Source organism: Carcharhinus amblyrhynchos, chromosome 19 (assembly GCF_965287045.1).
Source record: "Carcharhinus amblyrhynchos chromosome 19, sCarAmb.v2.hapA, whole genome shotgun sequence".
NCBI lineage: Eukaryota > Metazoa > Chordata > Chondrichthyes > Carcharhiniformes > Carcharhinidae > Carcharhinus > Carcharhinus amblyrhynchos.
In genome coordinates, this window is record NC_137342.1 from 2,302,470 (window position 1) to 2,308,469 (window position 6,000).

At 51.2% G+C, this 6,000-nt stretch overlaps 1 protein-coding gene across 1 annotated transcript in view; it reads right to left on the reverse strand.

Annotated features, from left to right (window-relative positions):
- Window positions 1-5,341, reverse strand: part of nedd1 (NEDD1 gamma-tubulin ring complex targeting factor) — a 42,024-nt gene extending 36,683 nt beyond the window's left edge. Inside the window, exon 1 of the mRNA XM_080207125.1 lies at window positions 5,190-5,341. The gene's annotated coding sequence lies outside the window, so the exon portion shown is untranslated. The remainder of the gene's footprint in view (window positions 1-5,189) is intronic.
- Window positions 5,342-6,000: the final 659 nt, after the last annotated feature.

The window sequence follows — 6,000 nt, forward strand, 5'->3', positions numbered from 1 at the left end:
TATTAGTGTCACAAGTAGGCTTACATTAATACTGCAATGAAGTTACTGTGAAAACCTCCTAGTTGCCACACTCCAGCGCCTATTCAGATACACTGAGGGAGAATTTAGCATGGCCAATGCACCTAACCAGTACGTCTTTAGACTGTGGGAGGAAACCCATGCAGACACGGGGAGAACCTGCAGTGTCCGCACAGACAGTGACCCAAACCGGAAATCGAACCCGCGTCTCTGGCGCTGACTGAGGGGGTGAAAATGATTGGACTGGATAAAGGAAATAGGAATAATGAAGATGGCAATTGATTAAATAAATTACATTGCAACAATTTAATCACATGGAAAAGAAATGGTATTATGAACCAGTCTCACATTGTGCTTCTGACATATTTCCAAATACACTAAAAGTGAATTTTATTTGATACAAACTGATAGTATTTCACATGTTTGGTGCTTACCGGAGGTGGGGTCCAGTTATTAAATATTGCAAATACATTCTCACCTTCTCAACAAGCCACCTTTTGAAACAAGCTAGCTAAAGTCTAAACAAGATGCAGGAACGTTATCCCTCTCCGCATTTTCCAACACAATTGGCCACACTATCCGCCACCACTCCTGTGCTCCATTCTGCTCTTAGCCAATTGATTACTTCTACATCTCAGGGATCCATCCTGTAATCCAAATCAAGGATAACTAACATTGCAGAAGCAATGGTCACTTTCAGATGTATGCATGGAAATCTTAAAAGAACCACGCAGTGCAACAAATAAACCACAAAGAGAGGGGAAATTAGAAGGAAGGTAACAAAAGTCCAACTTCATTTACTTTGGTTTGCAAGCAGACACATCAATAGAAATTGCAACACACATCAATGAGGTCATTAAACTCAAGGTGGAATTCATTTGAAATAAACAAAGGGGAGTAGAGTTAGTGGGTATGGAGTTTATCCTGGGGGCTGGAGACAATGCTTTAGTCTTAAATGGAAGTCGTGGTTCATCTCAATCCAGATTTTAGACAGTGATAGCAGAGACAGTTCAGAGCTTGAGCTGGGTGTCACCAGCGCAGATGTGTAAGCTGATTCCATGTCAATGGATGATGTTGTTGGGCATTTCCGTAGTATGTACAGAACAGAAACAGGCCATTCAAACTAACTGGTCTATGTTCTACCAAATCCCTCCCGTCCTGATCTAATCCTATCAGCAATTCCTTTCTCCCTCATGTTTTTAATCAAGCTTCAGTTAATTGCCAATCCAAGTGTATCGAGTTCCCCAATTTCATTTGAGTAAAGGTGTTTTGCCTCAACTCTCCATTCATAAGTGACTCTCTTGCATTCATGGCCCTAGTTTTGGCAGTTTCCACGATCTGTAGTGTTGGTTTGATTAAATACGATACAAAGTTAGGAACAGGAGGTATTCTAACCATCTAACTCACGTTGCCCAACTCCACCACTGACTTAAATATTTGCTGTTGATAGCTTCATTAAAGCTGTTATCAAACTCAGAACCAATTACTCAAATGTTCTTGTAACCAATGTCTCTCTACAAACTCAACATCCAAAAATCTGCTATTCAAATCATACTTTGCACCAAGTCACACTAGTCCAGCACACCCATCGGCAGCTGCACAGCATCTAGGCTCTATTCATTCCTCAACCCCCTCCCTTCTGTTCCTCCAGCCATTTCACAAGGTCAACATAATCTCTCCTTCAGCTCAGTCTTTGCTCCATTCACACCTGAGAGATTGATATATGAACTTTTGTTAGAGAAAAACTAATAAACTCAACACATGGCCTGTCGAAGGTGAGATGGTTGGACTGAGTGCAAAAGCATTAACTGGGGAATACAAACAGGCAGACACAATTAAAGCTTCCAGTTGGTAAAGTATTAAGGTTTATAACTTAATAGATTTTCCATTTTCTCCTGACAATATTGCAGCTTTCCAAATTTAATTTTAACTTTCAAAGGGACATACTGTTCTCAAAATATCACAGTAACAATGATTTGTAATTAGAAGCAAAATTGTAATTGTAGTTGATTCGGTGGTGACACTTAGTCAGTCCCCTATTTATATAGAAACGTAGAAACAAGAAGCAGAAGGCCATTCAGCCCTTAGAGGGTGCTCCAACATTCATTTTGATCATGGCTGATCAAATTCAATACCTTGATCCCTTTAGCCCCAAGAGCTATATTTAATTTCTTCTTGAAATCACACAATGTTTTGGTCTCAACTAATTTCTGTGGTAGTAAATTCCACACATTCACCACCCTCTGGGTAAAGAAATTTCTCCTTACTTCAATTGACCCTTATCCTCAAACTCTGACCTCTAGTTCTGGACTCCCCCATCATTGGGAACGTTCTTTCTGAATCTAACCTCTTAGAATTGCACAGGTTTCTATGAGATTCCCTCTCACTCTTCGATTTAGCCACTCCTTACATGACAGATCTGTCATCCCAGGAATCAGCCTGGTAAACCTTCGCTGTATTCCCTCTATAGCAAGTTCGTCCTTCCTCAGATAAGTACACCAAAACTGCACACAATACTCCAGCTGTGGTCTCACCACCGCCCTATACCATTACAGCAAAACATCCCTATCCCTATACTCAAATCATAGGGATTTAAACCCCACTCCAGAGATTTGCACTGACACTAAAATGGAATACTGAGCAAGTGCCGTCAAGAATTGCTGTTTCAACAATAATTCATTAAGTACAGACTGTCTGCTCCCACTTGTAAATAACCCACCAAATTCAAAGTAGAGTAGGGGCATTCTCCCTGGTGTCTGAGCTTTCCTCAATCAACATTACTGAAACACGACCGTTTTGTCATTATCGTGTTGTTTGTGTGTCAGTCGTGATTCTTTGAAACTCAAAGTTCTGGGTTCCAGGGTGAAGATCAAGACTGACACTGCAGTGCTGTACTGGGGGAGTGCTGCATTGTTCCAGCGCAGTATTGGGGGGAAGTGCTGCACTGCTGTGGCACAATACTGGGAGGATATGCTGCATTGTTGCGGCACAGAATGGGGGGAAATGCTGCATTATTGTGGCACAGTATGGGGGGAAATGCTGCACTGTTGTGGCACAGTATGGGGGGAAATGCTGCACTGTTGTGGCACAGTATGGGGGGAGTGCTGCATTGTTGCGGCACAGTATGGGCGGAGTGCTGCATTGTTGCAGCACAGTATTGGGGGAAATGCTGCATTGTTGTGGCACAGTATTGGGGGGAAATGCTGCACAGCATTGGGGGAATTGCTGCACTGTTGCGGCGCAATATTGGGGAAGTGCTACACAGTATTGGGGGAGTGCTGCACTGTTGCGGCACAGTATTGGGGGAGTGCTGCACTGTTGCGGCACAGTATTGGGGGAGTGCTGCACTGTTGCGGCACAGTATTGGGGGAGTGCTGCACTATTGCGGCACAGTATTGGGGGAGTGCTGCACTGTTGCGGCACAGTATTGGGGAGTGCTGCACTGTTGCGGCACAGTATTTGGGGAGTGCTGCACTGTTGCGGCACAGTATTGGGGAGTGCTGCACTGTTGCGGCACAGTATTGGGGAGTGCTGCACTGTTGCGGCACAGTATTGGGGAGTGCTGCACTGTTGCGGCACAGTATTGGGGAGTGCTGCACTGTTGCGGCACAGTATTGGGGAGTGCTGCACTGTTGCGGCACAGTATTGGGGAGTGCTGCACTGTTGCGGCACAGTATTGGGGAGTGCTGCACTGTTGCGGCACAGTATTGGGGAGTGCTGCACTGTTGCGGCACAGTATTGGGGAGTGCTGCACTGTTGCGGCACAGTATTGGGGAGTGCTGCACTGTTGCCGCACAGTATTGGGGAGTGCTGCACTGTTGCCGCACAGTATTGGGGAGTGCTGCACTGTTGCCGCACAGTATTGGGGAGTGCTGCACTGTTGCGGCACAGTATTGGGGAGTGCTGCACTGTTGCGGCACAGTATTGGGGAGTGCTGCACTGTTGCCGCACAGTATTGAGGGAGTGCTGCACTGTTGCCGCACAGTATTGGGGAGTGCTGCACTGTTGCCACACAGTACTGGGGGAGTGCTGCATTGTTATGGTGCAGTATTCAGGGAGTGCTGCACGCAGTGGTGTAGTATTGGGGGGGAGAGTTGCACTGTTGCAGCACAGTATTGGGGGAGTGCTGTATTGTTGCACTACAATATTGGGGGGAGTGCTGCACCCAGTGTAGTACTGGAGGAAGAGTTGCACTGTTACAGCACAGTATTGGGGGAGTGCTGCATTGTTGCACTACAATATTGGGGGGAGTGCTGCACCCAGTGCAGTGTAGTATTGGGGGGCAGAGTTGTACTGTTACAGCACAGTACTGGGGGGCAGTGCTGCACCCAGTGTGGTGCAGTACTGGGGGCAGTGCTGCACCCAGTGTGGTGCAGTACTGGGGGCAGTGCTGCACCCAGTGTGGTGCTGTACTGGGGGCAGTGCTGCACCCAGTGTGGTGCAGTACTGGGGGCAGTGCTGCACCCAGTGTGGGGCAGTGCTGCACCCAGTGTGGGGCAGTGCTGCACCCAGTGTGGTGCAGTGCTGGGGGCAGTGCTGCACCCAGTGTGGTGCAGTGCTGGGGGCAGTGCTGCACCCAGTGTGGTGCAGTACTGGGGGCAGTGCTGCACCCAGTGTGGTGCTGTACTGGGGGCAGTGCTGCACCCAGTGTGGTGCAGTACTGGGGGCAGTGCTGCACCCAGTGTGGGGCAGTGCTGCACCCAGTGTGGGGCAGTGCTGCACCCAGTGTGGTGCAGTGCTGGGGGCAGTGCTGCACCCAGTGTGGGGCAGTGCTGCACCCAGTGTGGGGCAGTGCTGCACCCAGTGTGGTGCAGTACTGGGGGCAGTGCTGCACTGTTGCAGTGCAGCATTGGGTGACAGCTCTCAGGTGTGGATGGGAAGATCCCATAGCATTATTTGAAAGATCAGGGGGTTTACACCGCACAATGACCGCTCAGTTAACATGGCAGAAAGGGGTGATCTGCTCAGTGCCACACTGCTGTTTGTGGGAGCTTGCTGTGCACTAACTGGTTGCCAGGTTTCCACATCATAACAACAAGCCCTGAGGAGTACAGCAGGGGAATACCCTGCCAGCTGCAGCGGCCCTGACCCGCACTGAAACACAAACCCGGATGGCCGCGCACTCGGCTGCTGTTGGGGGAGCTGCTCCTGTCCAGGCCCCGGACACTCACCCCAAGCCCCCAGGACAACCTGCTGTGGGAGGGAGGGGGACAGACGGGCCCTGCTACCGCCAGGGCTCTGAGGGCCGCTCGCTAGCCGGGACGGAGCCTCGGCACTAACACCCGGAACGTCCCGCTGTCGCACTGGCCTCCGCCGGCCGGACACTCACTCACTCACTTGGCGCCAACAGCCGCCGACCTCAGCATGCGCGCGCACCTCCAACTAGCCCCGCCCTCACCCCCGGGATGCGCGCGCACCTCCAACTAGCCCCGCCCCTCACCCCGGGATGCGCGCGCATCTCCGTTAGGCTCCGCCCCTCTGGATTGCGCGCGCACCTCCATTAGGCCCCGCCCCCTATGTTGGTGCTGAGGCTGGGGTGACGTGGGTGACGTGGGGGGGTGGGGTGATGTGGGGGTGATGGGGTGATGTGGGGGGGGTGTGGGGGTTGGGGTGATGTGGGGGTGATGGGGTGGGGGTGATGTGGGGGTGATGGGGTGGGGGTGATGTGGGGGTGTTGGGGTGGGGGTGATGCGCGGGTGTTGGGGTTGGGGTGATGTGGGGGTGATGGGGTGGGGGTGATGTGGGGGTGATGTGGGGGTGATGGGGTGGGGGTGATGTGGGGGTGATGGGGTGGGGGTGATGTGCGGGTGTTGGGGTTGGGGTGGTGTGGGGGTGATGGGGTTGGGGTGATGGGGTGGAGGTGATGTGGGGGTGATGGGGTTGGGGTGATGTGGGGGGGTTGGGGTGATGTGGGGGTGTTGGGGTGGGGGTGATGCGCGGGTGTTGGGGTTGGGGTGATGGGGTGGAGGTGATGTGGGGGTG